This window comes from Conger conger, chromosome 15, assembly GCF_963514075.1.
Source record: "Conger conger chromosome 15, fConCon1.1, whole genome shotgun sequence".
Classification (NCBI taxonomy): domain Eukaryota; kingdom Metazoa; phylum Chordata; class Actinopteri; order Anguilliformes; family Congridae; genus Conger; species Conger conger.
The window spans coordinates 42,357,626-42,377,874 of NC_083774.1; the positions used below are offsets into that span (position 1 = coordinate 42,357,626).

Below are 20,249 nucleotides of genomic sequence, written 5' to 3' on the forward strand. Positions count from 1 at the left end.
AAGTAAGTGAAACTCAGTAATGTCTTAATGTATTTTGGTATTGTCTGCGGTCATGTTTAAATGTAACTCTGTTTGTTACTGTCTGACGTTTGCAATGTAAATATGTGTTATGTAAGTAAATGTAAGTAAATGTAAGTATGAATGTAAATGAAAGTAAGTGAAACTCAATAAAAGAAATAACGGTTCACCCAGGGCGAGGCTCGGCCATTGCAGTCCGGCTGTGTTGACCCCTGCGAATTCCTCAAATGTGGGAATCTCGACTGCATAATTTCTGCTAGTGGGGGACTGCGTTCGCGCTCTCCCCTGATCACGTGGTCAAACGATAGACTCGATTAATGTGCAAATACCCCCTTGTGCTGCCTTTCCTTCGCTTACGGCCATACCACTCTGAATACGCCCGATCTCGTCTGATCTCGGAAGCTAAGCAGGGTTGGGCCCGGTTAGTACTTGGATGGGAGACCGCCTGGGAATACCAGGTGCTGTAAGCTTTTTTCACTATGCTTTTGGACAGGCGCTGCTGTTTCACAACGTTCAAAACACGTCGCGCACAGTGCTATATCGTTTAGTCTATTACCCGTTTATGCTTCTCATGTCTTACCCAGACACTTGGGCAGCGCATTGCAAAGGAACAAGGCTAGCATCCAAATTCATTACGTACGGCGCTATTTTAGACACAACACAGGCTAAATCAGTGCAATGCAAATTCACTTCACACCAAGAGTACCGCACATTTTCCTTACACGTCTGTAGCCTATCATGAAGCAGGATTGCCGAGTTACAGTGAGCGCCGCACTTCATTGGACAGTGGCACGTGTTTTTCTTCTTTTGGTTCTGCGCTCTAGCGATTTCAGTTTGAAAGGACACAACGACAACCAAGTTCAAGTGCAGACTGTCAGCTTTAATTTGAGGCCATTTTCAAGCACACCCGACGAACCGTTTGGAACTCACGTCGCATCTTGCACACGGTCACTTGTCCATTTAGGTGTCGCATTTCGGCAGGGCTCTGGCTTGGTGTTCGACGTGACATCACCGCGACTGAAATGCGCTCTGTTTGCGGTTGAGGGCGATGTACACTGTTGCATTGTGGGGAAACAGAAAGTCGTCCTTGAAATGCGGTGGGAAAACGCCAAAATAATAAACACATGAAAAAAAAGAAGTACATGAATGAAAAGGTTGCCATCGTTTATGCGGCTAGCCGCAAGAGCGCAAATCAGACTTTTGAACCGGCTAGACATTGTGACTTGACGGGCTGCTAGCCGAATACTCAGAAACCGTAACTGTGCAACGTACCACCTAGCGGTCCGGCCCATCCCTTGCGGATTCCAACTCATACTTACCTGGCAGGGGAGATACCGTGATCACGAAGGCGGTTCACCCAGGGCGAGGCTCGGCCATTGCACTCTGGCTGTGTTGACCCCTGCAAATTCCTCAAATGTGGGAATCTCGACTGCATAATTTCTGCTAGTGGGGGACTGCGTTCGCGCTCTCCCCTGATCACGTGGTCAAACGATAGACTCGATTAATGTGCAAATACCCCCTTGTGCTGCCTTTCCTTTGCTTACGGCCATACCACTCTGAATACGCCCGATCTCGGAAGCTAAGCAGGGTCAGGGTCGGGCCCGGTTAGTACTTGGATGGGAGACCGCCTGGGAATACCAGGTGCTGTAAGCTTTTTTCACTCTGCTTTTTTTGAGGAATTCGCAGGGGTCAACACAGCCGGAGTGCAATGGCCGAGTCTCGCCCTGGGTGAACCGTTATTTCTTTTATTGAGTTTCACTTACTCTCCCTTTTACATTTCATTTACATTCATACTTACATTCATACTTACATTTACTTACATAACACATATTTACATTGCAAACGTCAGACAGTAACAAACAGAGTTACATTTAAACATGACCGCAGACAATACCAAAATACATTAAGACATTACTGAGTTTCACTTACTTTCACTTTTACATTTCATTTACATTCATACTTACATTTATTTACATTTACTTACATAACACATATTTACATTGCAAACGTCAGACAGTAACAAACAGAGTTACATTTAAACATGACCGCAGACAATACCATAATACATTAAGACAGTAGACAGTACACAGTAAACATTACATACATTACCCAAGGGAAGACTTCGGGAGTGTAGGTGTCCGGCTGTAGGTGTATTGTCCAGGGTGTCCGTGTCATATGTGCAATTCTGTGCTGTTGTGAATTTTCCATTTTGTGTTTGTGGTGCTCTTTCCGGCTTTGTGACAGTCCAGGTGATAGTAGTCCTTGATGTGGTTGGTGATCTGCCGGGTGATGATGATGTTGTGAAGTTCCTGTTTTTGAAAAAACACGATGTTGCGTGCGTCCCATAAAGTGTGCTTGGTGATGTTGATCACCCTCCAGGCAATCTCCTCCTCAGCAGATGTGATCCCGTTGCGGGGGCCGAGGAGGATATCCCGGAGGGTCAGTGACTGTGTGTCAGTGTATGTGTCCAGGAAAGTGAAAATGGATTGCCAGATAGATTTGGCCTTTCTGCAGTGCCACAGGAGGTGATCTCCGGTTTCCTTTCCATTACAGCGAGGGTACGGGCATGTCTCCGCCAGGGCCAAGCTCCTCCTGAACATGAACACCCTGGTGGGGAGAGCTTTCAGCACAGCTAGCCACGCCAGGTCTTTCTGTGTGTTCAGAAGGCATGGGTGATTTATGTTTTTCCAAACTGTAGTGGCTGTGCTGTGGGTCGTGTTGTCGGGTCTGTGTAAATGTTCCTGTGCATTTGTGGTGTTTTTGATTTCCTGAAATGTCCAGTGAGTGAGCTGTGCAGTGTGCAGACGTGCTGTGTAGATGTACCGGCGGAGTGACCTGTAGGGCTGGGGGGGGTCCCAGGAGTAGGGGTGCCTGTGATCCAGGATGCAGAGCCCCAGGGGTCTTAAGCTGGTGGTGAAGTAAAAACGGGTCATGTATCCGGTTTTGTTACTGCGGTTTTTTATGGAGTTGATGTGGTAGGCGAGGCTCTGCATCCTGATCAGTTCTGCGACGTTTGGCACGCCTCTACCCCCGTTCCTAGGGTCCTTCCACATGATCAGCCTCTTTACCCTCTCCTGCCTACTCCCCCAGACAAAACCAAAGACAATTTTGTTAATTTGTTTCTCAATATGCTTGTCTGGGGGAAAGATCTTTCCGACATAGGCGAGGATCGGGTAAAGGATAGTCTGTACTATGAGGATTCTCCCCGTCATTGACAGTGCCCTGGAACTCCAACTGCAGGTCTTAGCTCGAGCCCGGCCGAGGGCCCCGGCCCAGCTCCGGCCCCCGGAGTTGGTCCTGTCGAACGTGACGCCAAGGATGTTCACGGATGTACGAATGGGAAATGTGTCCGACAGGACCTGGTCGACCGCCCAGGCCCTGGACACAAACACCTCGCTCTTGGTCTTGTTAATTATTGCGGAGGTGGCTGTGCAGAAGTGGTCCAGAGTCCTAATGATGTGCTGTACAGAGGTTTGTTCAGTGCAGAAAAGTGTGATGTCGTCCATGTATGCAAGTGCCTTGAGTTGTTCTGTGCACCCTGGGAGTGTGTAGCCGGTGATGTCTGTGTTTGTCCTGATTTTGTGTAAGAGTGGTTCCAGGCAGTGTATGTACAGTAGTGCAGAAAGTGGGCAACCCTGTCTAACCCCTGAGTGTATGGGAAAGTGTTCTGTAGTGTGTCCATTAACCAGTATTTTTGCTGTGTTGTTTTGATAGATGATGTGAATCCATTTTCTAAGACCAAGAGGGAGGTTCATTGCCTCCAGGACCTTAAACATGTAGCTATGGCCCACTCTGTCGAAGGCCTTCTCCTGATCTAGATTAAACATGCAGAAAGGTTTCGACCGTTCGACAGAGTGGGCCATGATGTCCCGAATGAGCACCAGGTTATCGGCGGTCGACCTCTCCGGGACCCCGCAAGCCTGGTCCGGACCCACGACCTGAGGGGTAGTCTCCTGGAGCCTGTACATGAGGGCCTTCGCCAAGAGCTTGTAGTCGGCCCCCAAGAGGTTAATAGGCCTCCAGTTTGTCAGGCTACGCTCATCACCCTTGCCCTTGTAAATAAGGGTGATGACGCTCTCTGTCATCGAGGGGGCCAACCGGCCCTCACTGTACACCGCGGAGAGCACCGATGTTAAATCTACCTTGAGGTGTTCCCAAAAGGTTTGGTAGTACTCGGCCGGGAGCCCGTCGGGACCCGGAGTTTTGCCGGTGTTCAGGCCTTTCACCACGTGGGTGAGCTCCTCCACGGACAGACTCTCCTCCTCCTCTCCTTCTCCTGCCCGGGGTGCTATGGCTGGGATGTCATGTAGGTATGTGTCCACCATGTGCTCATCCATGTGCTTTGTGCTATACAGATCAGTGTAGAATGCCCTGATGTGGTTGTGTATATTCTGTTCACCCGTGATGATTTGTCCTGTGTTGTCCAGTAATGTCTGTATGTGATTCTTTTTGTTCTTGATCTTCCTAAAAAAGTAACGGGTGCATTTTTCATTTTGTTCTAGGTGTTGAACTCTGCTTTGATGTCTAATTTTTTCCTGTTCCTGTCTATAGAGTGCTGAGAGGTTGTGTTTGGCCTGTGTGATTTCTTGTGCGACCTGGAATCCCTGTGCTTGTAGTGCTGCTAGTCGTTGGAGTGTGCTGTGCAATTTTTTTGTTTGTTCCCTCCTTTTCTGTGCCTGCCTGCGTCCTGCCGTGATGAAGTAACCCTTAGTGCGTGTCTTGACCATTTCCCACCATTCTACGGGTGACGTGAAGAGTTCCTTGAGTGATGCCCATTCTTGTAGTCTATTGATGTATGCCTGTTTTATTGCTTTGTCCTCTAGTAATGATGTGTTTAGTTTCCAGATTCCTCTCCCCCTGTGTGTTTGTGCTGGTGTTGTAATCTGGATGGTGAGTGCTTTGTGATCTGAAAAGAAGACTGTTTGTGCTGTGATGTTCTGTGATTGTATCTGATGGCTCAGAAGGAGGAGGTCTATCCGGGAAAAGGATTTGCCACAGGAACTCACCCACGTGTAGCGTGGCACCAGGTCCCGACCGGCGTCAGTGAGGGAGTAGTCCGCTATGACTGACGCCAGCTCCCGACTCGAGCGGTCCCTCCACGGCCGGCTCCGATCCTCATCCCTCAGGGCACAGTTGAAGTCCCCTGCCATCACGACGGGGAGGTTTCCCAAAAGGATTGGACGCAGCTTGGGGAAAAAGGCTGTGCGCTCATTTTGGTTTGCGGGTGCATAAACATTAATAACCTTAAAGTGAAAATTGTTATAAACAAGTTCAACTGCTAAAATCCTTCCTGCCTCCACCACTTTTTTCCGGGTTATCTTGACTGAGTTATTCTTGATTAATATTGCCACCCCATCTGCACGTGCCACACTCGAACCCGACCACACCGAATCCCCTATGGCCCATTCATTCTGATAATCTATGTAATCTGTTAAAAAGGGGATTCTGCACTCTTGTAAACATAAAATGTCTGTGTTTTGTGTTGTGAGGAATGCCATGACGTCTGCCCTTTTCTTATTGTTCTGAATACTGCGTACGTTTAATGTGAGGATGTTTAATGTGCTCATGATTGTTGTTGTAGTGGTAACTAGTGCAATTACAGTGGTGTATGTATGGTACTGCGTCCAATCCATAGCTGATCACGGGAGGTGATATTTACTTCTGCCCTTTCCCTGTTCTAGATTCTGGAGGACCCCCCCCGGGTGGATTGGAGGAGGACCTGGCGGGCAGAGTGGTGAGGGGTGTGGCTGGCTTACCGGCTCTCGACGCACCCAGGGCTGCCTGCGAAGCGTGCACTGGTCCAGCTGTGTCCGGGCGGGTGTCAATGTAAAGTTTGGTGAGTCGGAGTGTTTCCCTAGATACGCGTGTCTGTGGGGGTGGTCGTGTCTGTGGGTGTTGTAATTTGACCGTCCTGTCTATAACTTCTCCCCATATGTAGTCCAGTTCAGGTGCGTCGTCTTTGTCAGGTGTGCTGTGTGAAGTTCTGGGTCTGGTGGGTTTTGCTGGTGCTGGTTGTGCTGGTTCTGTCATCGTTTTCCCAGAGGAGCGGTGTGTCCTTGGGGTGACTACGGGTTTGGGGGGTATTTGGGTAGTGGTCGGGCTGTCCGTCTGTGCGTGTTTTACTGGCTGTGCTGGTTTGTCAGGTTGTGTCGGCGGTTCCACTGTCTGTGGAGGTGGCGGTGGTGGCTGTTTTTCTGGTGGTGGTGGTGGTGGTGCTGGGGGTTGTTTTTCTGCTTGTGTGGGTTCTGGTTCTGTGTCCTGATTGGTGGAGGTGGTGGTAGTTCTTTTCCTTTCCCGTGGTCGGGGGTCTCTTTTTCTTTTTCCAAGGATGTCTGGTGACAGTGTGTCTGTTGTGTTGTCTGTGTCTGTGGGCAGAGTGGAGGGTGTGCTGTCTGTGATCTCAATCTCCTCGTCCTCGCTCTTGACTTCTATCTGTTCAGTGTCTGTAGTGGTGGAAGGGGAGTTGGTGCTAGTACTGTCTTGTGTCGTGCACTGTCCAGGATTTCCACACGGGAGTGAGTCTGTCTGTGTGTCTGGTCCAACTGTCTCCATCTGTGAGGGGTTTGGGGGCTGGTCTGTGTCGGGTTCTGTCTCGGACTGTGGTGTAGGGGTGGGTTGTTCTGTGGTGGTGGGGTGCTGAGGGGGGGTCTGTGCGGGTTCTGTGGTTGCATCGTGTGTTTGTGGGTTTGTGTTGGTTGTGTTTTGTGGGGGTGGTGCTGTGTTCTGTGGAGGGGGTGCTGTGTCCTGTGTAGGGTGGTCTGTGCCCTGTTGTGCGTTGCTGTCTGTGCGTGCTCGTGTTTTGTTGGCATATGAGGATGGACAGTCCCTGAAAACATGCTCCTGGCTCCCACATAGATTACACCTCCGTGCCTCTGTGCATTTGTTTGTCTGGTGCTCCCCTCCACAATTTTTACATTTAATCACCGTGCATGCTGCTGCAAGGTGCCCCAGGTTCCCACAGGTGCGGCAAAGTTTTGGCATCCCATTATAAAAAATTTGTCCCCTGTTCTGTCCCAAAGTGATGGTGCTGGGTAAATGCCTGACCCCCCCGATGGATGTGTCGTCTGGGTGCAGACGGACTAACCATTTTCTGGCGCCTGTCCACACCCCGTCCTCGTCGTATACCCGTCTCACGTCCGATACCAATGTGCCGTGTCTGCTTAACCAAAGTGAAATGTCATAATCTGAAACTGATTCATTATAAAATAAAACTGTGATAACCTTAACCTCCCTGTCAGTGAGTGCTTCTACTGTGAATTTGTTCAGTGGTGTTTGTGTGGCTTTCTGTCTGTACTGATTCCAAAACATCTCTAGTGTCTGTGCATTCTTAAAACTGGTTTCAAATATGTCCCTAGGACCAGGCAGCTTGAACAGGCAGTTCAAGTCAGACGGAGCGAAGCCCAAACCTCTCTGCAGCACTGCTCTGCTGAACTCCAGGCGTGTCAGTGATGGTTCCGGGTCAGTGCGGTTGTGGATGAATCTGACTGCGTTGTGCCTTCTCGTGCCGGGTGCTCGCTGGTTCTCCATGATGTTTCGGGTGTGCAGGTAGGTGGAATGAGAAGGTGGGGGGGAGGGGGAATGGGGAGAAGGGGGAAGGGTGGGGAAATGAAAAGGGGTAGGGAAACACTCACAAACAAAAGAAATAAAAGTAAAATAGAGGTTCAAAATCAAAATGAGGGTGAAAGAAAAAGGGGAAAAAAGGAACAGGTATTTAGTGGGGTTTAACTGAGAAAACAACTCAAAGAAACTAAAACTGGAAAGGGAGAAGGCTGCAGTGCAACCTCCTCCAATATTACTCCCCTAAGAATCTGGGGTCTGGCGCATAGACACTCAGCTGATTGCAGGTCTCCTCTGGCTCCCTCTGCGGGGTCAGGCTCCAGGATCTGGCTCCAGGCTCTTTCAGGCAGCAGGCCCTGGCTCCGGGCTCCTCCAGGCAGCAGGCCGCAGTGCCTGGCTCCGGGCTCCTCCAGGCAGCAGGCAGCAGGCCGCAGGCCCTGGCTCCGGGCTCCTCCAGGCAGCAGGCCGCAGTCCCTGGCTCCGGGCTCCTCCAAGCAGCAGGCTGCAGGCCTTGGCTCCGGGCTCCTCCAGGCAGCAGGCCCTGGCTCCGGGCTCCTCCAGGCAGCAGGCCGCAGACCTCGGCTCCGGGCTCCTCCAGGCAGCAGGCAGCAGGCCGCAGACCTCAGCTCCGGGCTCCGGGCTCCTCCAGGCAGCAGGCCCTGGCTCCGGGCTCCTCCAGGCAGCAGGCCGCAGACCTCGGCTCCGGGCTCCTCCTGGCAGCAGGCCGCAGACTTCAGCTCCGGGCTCCTCCAGGCAGCAGGCCGCAGACCTCGGCTCCGGGCTCCTCCAGGCAGCAGGCCGCAGACCTCGGCTCCGGGCTCCTCCAGGCAGCAGGCAGCAGGCAGCAGGCAGCAGGCCCTGGCTCCTGATCAGTGCAGCTATGTGCAACTGATCTGGGTTTCCGGGGTGTTCCGCTGGGCTACAAGGTCGAGCCACGTACTGAACCCAAGCCTTTCAGCCCGTCCAAAAAAAAAGGAGGAAAATGGGAAGGGAAAGAGAACGGACTAAGAAAAAGAAGGGAAAATAACAAAAGAACAAAATGCTCTTAGAAAGCAACTAAACAGCCCAGTGACCCCCTGTCCACCACTAGAACCCCAGTGGTGGGCAACAGGATCAACTGAACTGAAAAGAAACCAGAGCAAAATGCACAGCAAGAAAGAAACACGTGATCACGGTATCTCCCCTGCCAGGTAAGTATGAGTTGGAATCCGCAAGGGATGGGCCGGACTGCTAGGTGGTACGTTGCACAGTTACGGTTTCTGAGTATTCGGCTAGCAGCCCGTCAAGTCACAATGTCTAGCCGGTTCAAAAGTCTGATTTGCGCTCTTGCGGCTAGCCGCATAAACGATGGCAACCTTTTCATTCATGTACTTCTTTTTTTTTCATGTGTTTATTATTTTGGCGTTTTCCCACCGCATTTCAAGGACGACTTTCTGTTTCCCCACAATGCAACAGTGTACATTGCCCTCAACCGCAAACAGAGCGCATTTCAGTCGCGGTGATGTCACGTCGAACACCAAGCCAGAGCCCTGCCGAAATGCGACACCTAAATGGACAAGTGACCGTGTGCAAGATGCGACGTGAGTTCCAAACGGTTCGTCGGGTGTGCTTGAAAATGGCCTCAAATTAAAGCTGACAGTCTGCACTTGAACTTGGTTGTCGTTGTGTCCTTTCAAACTGAAATCGCTAGAGCGCAGAACCAAAAGAAGAAAAACACGTGCCACTGTCCAATGAAGTGCGGCGCTCACTGTAACTCGGCAATCCTGCTTCATGATAGGCTACAGACGTGTAAGGAAAATGTGCGGTACTCTTGGTGTGAAGTGAATTTGCATTGCACTGATTTAGCCTGTGTTGTGTCTAAAATAGCGCCGTACGTAATGAATTTGGATGCTAGCCTTGTTCCTTTGCAATGCGCTGCCCAAGTGTCTGGGTAAGACATGAGAAGCATAAACGGGTAATAGACTAAACGATATAGCACTGTGCGCAACGTGTTTTGAACGTTGTGAAACAGCAGCGCCTGTCCAAAAGCATACAGCACCTGGTATTCCCAGGCGGTCTCCCATCCAAGTACTAACCGGGCCCGACCCTGCTTAGCTTCCGAGATCAGACGAGATCGGGCGTATTCAGAATGGTATGGCCGTAAGCGAAGGAAAGGCAGCACAAGGGGGTATTTGCACATTAATCGAGTCTATCGTTTGACCACGTGATCAGGGGAGAGCGCGAACGCAGTCCCCCACTAGCAGAAATTATGCAGTCGAGATTCCCACATTTGAGGAATTCGCAGGGGTCAACACAGCCGGAGTGCAATGGCCGAGCCTCGCCCTGGGTGAACCGCCTTCGTGATCACGGTATCTCCCCTGCCAGGTAAGTATGAGTTGGAATCCGCAAGGGATGGGCCGGACCGCTAGGTGGTACGTTGCACAGTTACGGTTTCTGAGTATTCGGCTAGCAGCCCGTCAAGTCACAATGTCTAGCCGGTTCAAAAGTCTGATTTGCGCTCTTGCGGCTAGCCGCATAAACGATGGCAACCTTTTCATTCATGTACTTCTTTTTTTTTCATGTGTTTATTATTTTGGCGTTTTCCCACCGCATTTCAAGGACGACTTTCTGTTTCCCCACAATGCAACAGTGTACATTGCCCTCAACCTCAACTGGGAACAGAGCCCATTTCAGTCGCGGTGATGTCACGTCGAACACCAAGCCAGAGCCCTGCCGAAATGCGACACCTAAATGGACAAGTGACCGTGTGCAAGATGCGACGTGAGTTCCAAACGGTTCGTCGGGTGTGCTTGAAAATGGCCTCAAATTAAAGCTGACAGTCTGCACTTGAACTTGGTTGTCGTTGTGTCCTTTCAAACTGAAATCGCTAGAGCGCAGAACCAAAAGAAGAAAAACACGTGCCACTGTCCAATGAAGTGCGGCGCTCACTGTAACTCGGCAATCCTGCTTCATGATAGGCTACAGACGTGTAAGGAAAATGTGCGGTACTCTTGGTGTGAAGTGAATTTGCATTGCACTGATTTAGCCTGTGTTGTGTCTAAAATAGCGCCGTACGTAATGAATTTGGATGCTAGCCTTGTTCCTTTGCAATGCGCTGCCCAAGTGTCTGGGTAAGACATGAGAAGCATAAACGGGTAATAGACTAAACGATATAGCACTGTGCGCGACGTGTTTTGAACGTTGTGAAACAGCAGCGCCTGTCCAAAAGCATAGTGAAAAAAGCTTACAGCACCTGGTATTCCCAGGCGGTCTCCCATCCAAGTACTAACCGGGCCCGACCCTGCTTAGCTTCCGAGATCAGACGAGATCGGGCGTATTCAGAGTGGTATGGCCGTAAGCGAAGGAAAGGCAGCACAAGGGGGTATTTGCACATTAATCGAGTCTATCGTTTGACCACGTGATCAGGGGAGAGCGCGAACGCAGTCCCCCACTAGCAGAAATTATGCAGTCGAGATTCCCACATTTGAGGAATTCGCAGGGGTCAACACAGCCGGAGTGCAATGGCCGAGCCTCGCCCTGGGTGAACCGTTATTTCTTTTATTGAGTTTCACTTACTCTCCCTTTTACATTTCATTTACATTCATACTTACATTTACTTACATTTACTTACATAACACATATTTACACTGCAAAAGTCAGACAGTAACAAACAGAGTTACATTTAAACATGACCGCAGACAATACCAAAATACATTAAGACATTACTGAGTTTCACTTACTTTCACTTTTACATTTCATTTACATTCATACTTACATTTACTTACATAACACATATTTACATTGCAAACGTCAGACAGTAACAAACAGAGTTACATTTAAACATGACCGCAGACAATACCACAATACATTAAGACAGTAGACAGTACACAGTAAACATTACATACATTACCCAAGGGAAGGCTTCAGGAGTGTAGGTGTCCGGCTGTAGGTGTATTGTCCAGGGTGTCCGTGTCATATGTGTAATTCTGTGCTGTTGTGAATTTTCCATTTTGTGTTTGTGGTGCTCTTTCCGGCTTTGTGACAGTCCAGGTGATAGTAGTCCTTGATGTGGTTGGTGATCTGCCGGGTGATGATGATGTTGTGAAGTTCCTGTTTTTGAAAAAACATGATGTTGCGTGCGTCCCATAAAGTGTGCTTGGTGATGTTGATCACCCTCCAGGCAATCTCCTCCTCAGCAGATGTGATCCCGTTGCGGGGGCCGAGGAGGATATCCCGGAGGGTCAGTGACTGTGTGTCAGTGTATGTGTCCAGGAAAGTGAAAATGGATTGCCAGATAGATTTGGCCTTTCTGCAGTGCCACAGGAGGTGATCTCCGGTTTCCTTTTCGTTACAGCGTGGGTACGGGCATGTCTCCGCCAGGGCCAAGCTCCTCCTGAACATGAACACCCTGGTGGGGAGAGCTTTCAGCACAGCTAGCCACGCCAGGTCTTTCTGTGTGTTCAGAAGGCATGGGTGATTTATGTTTTTCCAAACTGTAGTGGCTGTGCTGTGGGTCGTGTTGTCGGGTCTGTGTAAATGTTCCTGTGCATTTGTGGTGTTTTTGATTTCCTGAAATGTCCAGTGAGTGAGCTGTGCAGTGTGCAGACGTGCTGTGTAGATGTACCGGCGGAGTGACCTGTAGGGCTGGGGGGGGTCCCAGGAGTAGGGGTGCCTGTGATCCAGGATGCAGAGCCCCAGGGGTCTTATGCTGGTGGTGAAGTAAAAACGGGTCATGTATCCGGTTTTGTTATTGCGGTTTTTTATGGAGTTGATGTGGTAGGCGAGGCTCTGCATCCTGATCAGTTCTGCGACGTTTGGCACGCCTCTACCCCCGTTCCTAGGGTCCTTCCACATGATCAGCCTCTTTACCCTCTCCTGCCTACTCCCCCAGACAAAACCAAAGACAATTTTGTTAATTTGTTTCTCAATATGCTTGTCTGGGGGAAAGATCTTTCCAACATAGGCGAGGATCGGGTAAAGGATAGTCTGTACTATGAGGATTCTCCCCGTCATTGACAGTGCCCTGGAACTCCAACTGCAGGTCTTAGCTCGAGCCCGGCTGAGGGCCCCGGCCCAGCTCCGGCCCCCGGAGTTGGTCCTGTCGAACGTGACGCCAAGGATGTTCACGGATGTACGAATGGGAAATGTGTCCGACAGGACCTGGTCGACCGCCCAGGCCCTGGACACAAACACCTCGCTCTTGGTCTTGTTAATTATTGCGGAGGTGGCTGTGCAGAAGTGGTCCAGAGTCCTAATGATGTGCTGTACAGAGGTTTGTTCAGTGCAGAAAAGTGTGATGTCGTCCATGTATGCAAGTGCCTTGAGTTGTTCTGTGCACCCTGGGAGTGTGTAGCCGGTGATGTCTGTGTTTGTCCTGATTTTGTGTAAGAGTGGTTCCAGGCAGTGTATGTACAGTAGTGCAGAAAGTGGGCAACCCTGTCTAACCCCTGAGTGTATGGGAAAGTGTTCTGTAGTGTGTCCATTAACCAGTATTTTTGCTGTGTTGTTTTGATAGATGATGTGAATCCATTTTCTAAGACCAAGAGGGAGGTTCATTGCCTCCAGGACCTTAAACATGTAGCTATGGCCCACTCTGTCGAAGGCCTTCTCCTGATCTAGGTTAAACATGCAAAAAGGTTTCGACCGTTCGACAGAGTGGGCCATGATGTCCCGAATGAGCACCAGGTTATCGGCGGTCGACCTCTCCGGGACCCCGCAAGCCTGGTCCGGACCCACGACCTGAGGGGTAGTCTCCTGGAGCCTGTACATGAGGGCCTTCGCCAAGAGCTTGTAGTCGGCCCCCAAGAGGTTAATAGGCCTCCAGTTTGTCAGGCTACGCTCATCACCCTTGCCCTTGTAAATAAGGGTGATGACGCTCTCTGTCATCGAGGGGGCCAACCGGCCCTCACTGTACACCGCGGAGAGCACCGATGTTAAATCTACCTTGAGGTGTTCCCAAAAGGTTTGGTAGTACTCGGCCGGGAGCCCGTCGGGACCCGGAGTTTTGCCGGTGTTCAGGCCTTTCACCACGTGGGTGAGCTCCTCCACGGACAGACTCTCCTCCTCCTCCTCCTCTCCTTCTCCTGCCCGGGGTGCTATGGCTGGGATGTCCTGTAGGTATGTGTCCACCATGTGCTCATCCATGTGCTTTGTGCTATACAGATCAGTGTAGAATGCCCTGATGTGGTTGTGTATATTCTGTTCACCCGTGATGATTTGTCCTGTGTTGTCCAGTAATGTCTGTATGTGATTCTTTTTGTTCTTGATCTTCCTAAAAAAGTAACGGGTGCATTTTTCATTTTGTTCTAGGTGTTGAACTCTGCTTTGATGTCTAATTTTTTCCTGTTCCTGTCTATAGAGTGCTGAGAGGTTGTGTTTGGCCTGTGTGATTTCTTGTGCGACCTGGAATCCCTGTGCCTGTAGTGCTGCTAGTCGTTGGAGTGTGCTGTGCAATTTTTTTGTTTGTTCCCTCCTTTTCTGTGCCTGCCTGCGTCCTGCCGTGATGAAGTAACCCTTAGTGCGTGTCTTGACCATTTCCCACCATTCTACGGGTGACGTGAAGAGTTCCTTGAGTGATGCCCATTCTTGTAGTCTATTGATGTATGCCTGTTTTATTGCTTTGTCCTCTAGTAATGATGTGTTTAGTTTCCAGATTCCTCTCCCCCTGTGTGTTTGTGCTGGTGTTGTAATCTGGATGGTGAGTGCTTTGTGATCTGAAAAGAAGACTGTTTGTGCTGTGATGTTCTGTAATTGTATCTGATGGCTCAGAAGGAGGAGGTCTATCCGGGAAAAGGATTTGCCACAGGAACTCACCCACGTGTAGCGTGGCACCAGGTCCCGACCGGCGTCAGTGAGGGAGTAGTCCGCTATGACTGACGCCAGCTCCCGACTCGAGCGGTCCCTCCACGGCCGGCTCCGATCCTCATCCCTCAGGGCACAGTTGAAGTCCCCTGCCATCCCGACGGGGAGGTTTCCCAAAAGGATTGGACGCAGCTTGGGGAAAAAGGCTGTGCGCTCATTTTGGTTTGCGGGTGCATAAACATTAATAACCTTAAAGTGAAAATTGTTATAAACAAGTTCAACTGCTAAAATCCTTCCTGCCTCCACCACTTTTTTCCGGGTTATCTTGACTGAGTTATTCTTGATTAATATTGCCACCCCATCTGCACGTGCCACACTCGAACCCGACCACACCGAATCCCCTATGGCCCATTCATTCTGATAATCTATGTAATCTGTTAAAAAGGGGATTCTGCACTCTTGTAAACATAAAATGTCTGTGTTTTGTGTTGTGAGGAATGCCATGACGTCTGCCCTTTTCTTATTGTTGTGAATACTGCGTACGTTTAATGTGAGGATGTTTAATGTGCTCATGATTGGTGTTGTAGTGGTAACTAGTGCAATGACAGTGGTGTATGTATGGTACTGCGTCCAATCCATAGCTGATCACGGGAGGTGATATTTACTTCTGCCCTTTCCCTGTTCTAGATTCTGGAGGACCCCCCCCGGGTGGATTGGAGGAGGACCTGGCGGGCAGAGTGGTGAGGGGTGTGGCTGGCTTACCGGCTCTCGACGCACCCAGGGCTGCCTGCGAAGCGTGCACTGGTCCAGCTGTGTCCGGGCGGGTGTCAATGTAAAGTTTGGTGAGTCGGAGTGTTTCCCTAGATACGCGTGTCTGTGGGGGTGGTCGTGTCTGTGGGTGTTGTAATTTGACCGTCCTGTCTATAACTTCTCCCCATATGTAGTCCAGTTCAGGTGCGTCGTCTTTGTCAGGTGTGCTGTGTGAAGTTCTGGGTCTGGTGGGTTTTGCTGGTGCTGGTTGTACTGGTTCTGTCATCGTTTTCCCAGAGGAGCGGTGTGTCCTTGGGGTGACTACGGGTTTGGGGGGTATTTGGGTAGTGGTCGGGCTGTCTGTCCGTCTGTGCGTGTTTACTGGCTGTGCTGGTTTGTCAGGTTGTGTCGGCGGTTCCACTGTCTGTGGAGGTGGCGGTGGTGGCTGTTTTTTTGGTGGTGGTGGTGCTGGGGGTTGTTTTTCTGCTTGTGTGGGTTCTGGTTCTGTGTCCTGATTGGTGGAGGTGGTGGTAGTTCTTTTCCTTTCCCGTGGTCGGGGGTCTCTTTTTCTTTTTCCAAAGATGTCTGGTGACAGTGTGTCTGTTGTGTTGTCTGTGTCTGTGGGCAGAGTGGAGGGTGTGCTGTCTGTGATCTCAATCTCCTCGTCCTCGCTCTTGACTTCTATCTGTTCAGTGTCTGTAGTGGTGGAAGGGGAGTTGGTGCTAGTACTGTCTTGTGTCGTGCACTGTCCAGGATTTCCACACGGGAGTGAGTCTGTCTGTGTGTCTGGTCCAACTGTCTCCATCTGTGCGGGGTTTGGGGGCTGGTCTGTGTCGGGTTCTGTCTCGGACTGTGGTGTAGGGGTGGGTTGTTCTGTGGTGGTGGGGTGCTGAGGGGGGGTCTGTGCGGGTTCTGTGGTTGCATCGTGTGTTTGTGGGTTTGTGTTGGTTGTGTTTTGTGGGGGTGGTGCTGTGTTCTGTGGAGGGGGTGCTGTGTCCTGTGGAGGGTGGTCTGTGCCCTGTTGTGCGTTGCTGTCTGTGCGTGCTCGTGTTTTGTTGGCATATGAGGATGGACAGTCCCTGAAAACATGCTCCTGGCTCCCACATAGATTAAACCTCCGTGCCTCTGTGCATTTGTTTGTCTGGTGCTCCCCTCCACAATTTTTACATTTAATCACCGTGCATGCTGCTGCAAGGTGCCCCAGGTTCCCACAGGTGCGGCAAAGTTTTGGCATCCCATTATAAAATATTTGTCCCCTGTTCTGTCCCAAAGTGATGGTGCTGGGTAAATGCCTGACCCCCCCGATGGATGTGTCGTCTGGGTGCAGACGGACTAACCATTTTCTGGCGCCTGTCCACACCCCGTCCTCGTCGTATACCCGTCTCACGTCCGATACCAATGTGCCGTGTCTGCTTAACCAAAGTGAAATGTCATAATCTGAAACTGATTCATTATAAAATAACACTGTGATAACCTTAACCTCCCTGTCAGTGAGTGCTTCTACTGTGAATTTGTTCAGTGGTGTTTGTGTGGCTTTCTGTCTGTACTGATTCCAAAACATCTCTAGTGTCTGTGCATTCTTAAAACTGGTTTCAAATATGTCCCTAGGACCAGGCAGCTTGAACAGGCAGTTCAAGTCAGACGGAGCGAAGCCCAAACCTCTCTGCAGCACTGCTCTGCTGAACTCCAGGCGTGTCAGTGATGGTTCCGGGTCAGTGCGGTTGTGGATGAATCTGACTGCATTGTGCCTTCTCGTGCCGGGTGCTCGCTGGTTCTCCATGATGTTTCGGGTGTGCAGGTAGGTGGAATGAGAAGGTGGGGGGGAGGGGGAATGGGGAGAAGGGGGAAGGGTGGGGAAAGGAAAAGGGGTAGGGAAACACTCACAAACAAAAGAAATAAAAGTAAAATAGAGGTTCAAAATCAAAATGAGGGTGAAAGAAAAAGGGGAAAAAAGGAACAGGTATTTAGTGGGGTTTAACTGAGAAAACAACTCAAAGAAACTAAAACTGGAAAGGGAGAAGGCTGCAGTGCAACCTCCTCCAATATTACTCCCCTAAGAATGTGGGGTCTGGCGCATAGACACTCAGCTGATTGCAGGTCTCCTCTGGCTCCCTCTGCGGGGTCAGGCTCCAGGATCTGGCTCCAGGCTCTTTTAGGCAGCAGGCCGCAGTCCCTGGCTCCGGGCTCCTCCAAGCAGCAGGCCGCAGGCCTTGGCTCCGGGCTCCTCCAGGCAGCAGGCCCTGGCTGCGGGCTCCTCCAGGAAGCAGGCCCTGGCTGCAGGCTCCTCCAGGCAGCAGGCCGCAGACCTCGGCTCCGGGCTCCTCCAGGCCGCAGACCTCAGCTCCGGGCTCCTCCTGGCAGCAGGCCGCAGACCTCAGCTCCGGGCTCCTCCAGGCAGCAGGCCTCGGCTCCGGGCTCCTCCAGGCAGCAGGCTCTGGCTCCTGATCAGTGCAGCTATGTGCCACTGATCTGGGTTTCCAGGGTGTTCGGCTGGGCTACAAGGTCAAGCCAGCCGCGGTCAAGCCACGTACTGAACCCAAGCCTTGCAGCCCGTCCAAAAAAAAGGAGTAAAATGGGAAGGGGAGGAGAATGGACTAAGAAAAAGAAGGGAAAATAACAAAAAAACAAAATGCTCTTAGACAGCAACTAAACAGCCCAGTGACCCCCTGTCCACCACTAGAACCCCAGTGGTGGGCAACAGGACCAATTGAACTGAAAAGATGCCAGAACAAAATGCACAGCAAGAAAGAAACACGTGATCACGGTATCTCCCCTGCCAGGTAAATATGAGTTGGAATCCGCAAGGGATGGGCCGGACCGCTAGGTGGTACGTTGCACGGTTACGGTTTCTGAGTATTCGGCTAGCAGCCCGTCAAGTCACAATGTCTAGCCGGTTCAAAAGTCTGCGCTCTTGCGGCTAGCCGCATAAACGATGCCAACCTTTTTATTCATGTACTTCTTTTTTTTTCATGTGTTTATTATTTTGGCGTTTTCCCACCGCATTTCAAGGACGACTTTCCGTTTCCCCACAATGCAACAGTGTACATTGCCCTCAACCGCAAACAGAGCGCATTTCTGTCGCGGTGATGTCACGAATGTTTGAATGTGCAAAATGAAATGACCTTAATACAGTATCTACCCTATCCTGTCTTGTCCTATCCGGCATCAACATTCCGCTTCTTAGGACAGTTCAAGTCACGTTTAAGCAAATTAAGTAAATTAATAAACATTGTGTTTGGTTTACTTAAGACAACAAGTTCAACATCCAAAATACTGCTCATGTCTGTCTTTCCTGTGGATGTCCTTCTGAACAGCAATTTGCGAGGACAAACCCGGGAGGGAAGACAGAGCAGGGAGCCTCTGGATCGCAAGAAAGTCGATGCACTTTACAGTAAGTTTAGGTGTGTGTGCGCGATGCGGTGTGTGTGTGGGATGGTTCACTCAAATGACACGATTCTGTAATGGTTGTTAGTATTCTATGGTTCCTGTTTATTTGCAGTAGTTATTATTAGCTAAATAATGATATTACAGGTTCCTGCACTGCATCGGCATTATGCATGAATTTCCACCCTGAAAATAATTAGAAGTCATCGGTTTGCACTCTGTAAACATATGTATTTTAAGTTTAATATGCTACAGTAAGCATATTCAATTTAATAATTTGAAAACATACACAACGATAGACACAGGTTGAAGTGCTGTGGCGCTTCATAGATTAGATCAATTTTCTTCTGTGGCGTCACAAGGGGGTGCCACATAAAAGGGCAAAACTATATGTTCATGCTCATTATTCGTTTTCAGAGATTACAGAATGCACAATGTTCGTAAGTAATGAGAATGTATTTTTATTTAAACATTTGAACGTTAACCATGCAAAATATTTTCAAAAAGAAGGTTGTGGAATAAAGTAAACATGTTACTTTGCAAAGCATTATTATTGCTTAACTGGGTACATCTTAATTGGATATTTTAGCCTGTACATTATCTTCACTATTCTTTCACTCTTGTGTTTCTTGTCCAGTCAAAGCACAACAAATTGGAGCCACTGGTGGTCTGTGGCCATTCCCCTATGGAAGTATGTACCACAAAATTCATGAATCCAAATCTAATAGTCTATACTCATACACGTTTTTAGTATGTAGTATATGAGGCTAGATATTCAAATGTTAATAACTCAAAAATGACACCAGTGTTAAGTGGTAATAAAACTAAATTGATTAGAAAATGCTAACAAGTGGCAGCATTTAAATGAATTAAAAAATTAAAATAGAAATGGATATAGTCCTCTTATTTCAGGTTCAATCACTTCAGCGCTCTATACTTTTTAATGGGCTCGTGACTGTTCTGTGGTTCGTACGGAAGCGATCGTTTGCTGAACAAAATGCAAATGCTCTGGAAGCATGAGGCCACTACTTAACTCCACTATACCTTGAATTCGCTAATGTCTCATGGGAAGGGTTTAGGATGAGGGACCACGAAATAGAGTGTGAAGTTTTCACTGAATAGTATTAACAGAGCTGTGAAGTCAGGGTGCCAATGGAGTATATGGTCAGGTCCAATCCTCTTGATGTTGTAGAGGAATAATCTGCAGCACCACAATGTTGCTGTGAAGTTCTCACTGTGATGTACCCACTGAAATAGTTAACCTTTTATGGTTTTACCATAAAGGTGGACTACAACTACTTAATCTGGCTCTATCTGATAGACATACATATCTTAAGGATGACAGCCTTTAATGGACCAGTTGTGTCTGCTCTTTTTTTGCCAACGGTGTTTAATATTGGATAATATAATCCACAATGGGTATTAACTGCACCACTGCTAAATTCTAACTGGTCCCATTTTGTTTTGCCTTAAAGAAGCAAAAATGGACAAAGGCAACACTCAATAGAGTTCTAGAGAAGGAGAAGGTGGAGGAGAGAAGGCGAGTGGAGGAACAGAAGATGAGGAAGGAACAGAAAAGGAAGATCGCTGAGAGAGGCAGGCAAGAAGGAGAGGAAAAAAGACAAGAAGGAACTGGAAATAGCAGCAAAGGAGGGAGAGAGAATGAAGATGGAGGAGCCGAGAAAAAGAGAAAAGCAGAGGAAACAAGTGCAGGAGATGGAAAGAAAAGAGCAGGAGGAGAAGAACAGGCAGGTGAAGGA

General features: G+C 49.5%; 7 non-coding genes and 1 pseudogene across 7 annotated transcripts; 4 read left to right on the forward strand and 4 right to left on the reverse strand.

Annotated features, from left to right (window-relative positions):
- Positions 1–139: 139 nt before the first annotated feature.
- Positions 140–306, forward strand: LOC133112327 (U1 spliceosomal RNA). The gene has a single exon (XR_009705174.1). It is a non-coding gene; the product is annotated as a U1 spliceosomal RNA (small nuclear RNA).
- A 63-nt stretch (positions 307–369) lies between these two features.
- On the forward strand, positions 370–488 carry LOC133112629 (5S ribosomal RNA). Its single transcript, XR_009705456.1, has one exon. It is a non-coding gene; the product is annotated as a 5S ribosomal RNA (ribosomal RNA).
- Positions 489–1,329: 841 nt separating this feature from the next.
- LOC133112316 (U1 spliceosomal RNA) lies at positions 1,330–1,493 on the forward strand. Its single transcript, XR_009705164.1, has one exon. It is a non-coding gene; the product is annotated as a U1 spliceosomal RNA (small nuclear RNA).
- Positions 1,494–1,556: 63 nt separating this feature from the next.
- LOC133112221 (5S ribosomal RNA) lies at positions 1,557–1,671 on the forward strand (annotated as a pseudogene).
- A 7,930-nt stretch (positions 1,672–9,601) lies between these two features.
- Positions 9,602–9,720, reverse strand: LOC133112589 (5S ribosomal RNA). The gene has a single exon (XR_009705418.1). It is a non-coding gene; the product is annotated as a 5S ribosomal RNA (ribosomal RNA).
- Positions 9,721–9,783: 63 nt separating this feature from the next.
- Positions 9,784–9,947, reverse strand: LOC133112297 (U1 spliceosomal RNA). The gene has a single exon (XR_009705146.1). It is a non-coding gene; the product is annotated as a U1 spliceosomal RNA (small nuclear RNA).
- Positions 9,948–10,795: 848 nt separating this feature from the next.
- On the reverse strand, positions 10,796–10,914 carry LOC133112507 (5S ribosomal RNA). The gene has a single exon (XR_009705340.1). It is a non-coding gene; the product is annotated as a 5S ribosomal RNA (ribosomal RNA).
- A 63-nt stretch (positions 10,915–10,977) lies between these two features.
- Positions 10,978–11,146, reverse strand: LOC133112323 (U1 spliceosomal RNA). Its single transcript, XR_009705170.1, has one exon. It is a non-coding gene; the product is annotated as a U1 spliceosomal RNA (small nuclear RNA).
- Positions 11,147–20,249: the final 9,103 nt, after the last annotated feature.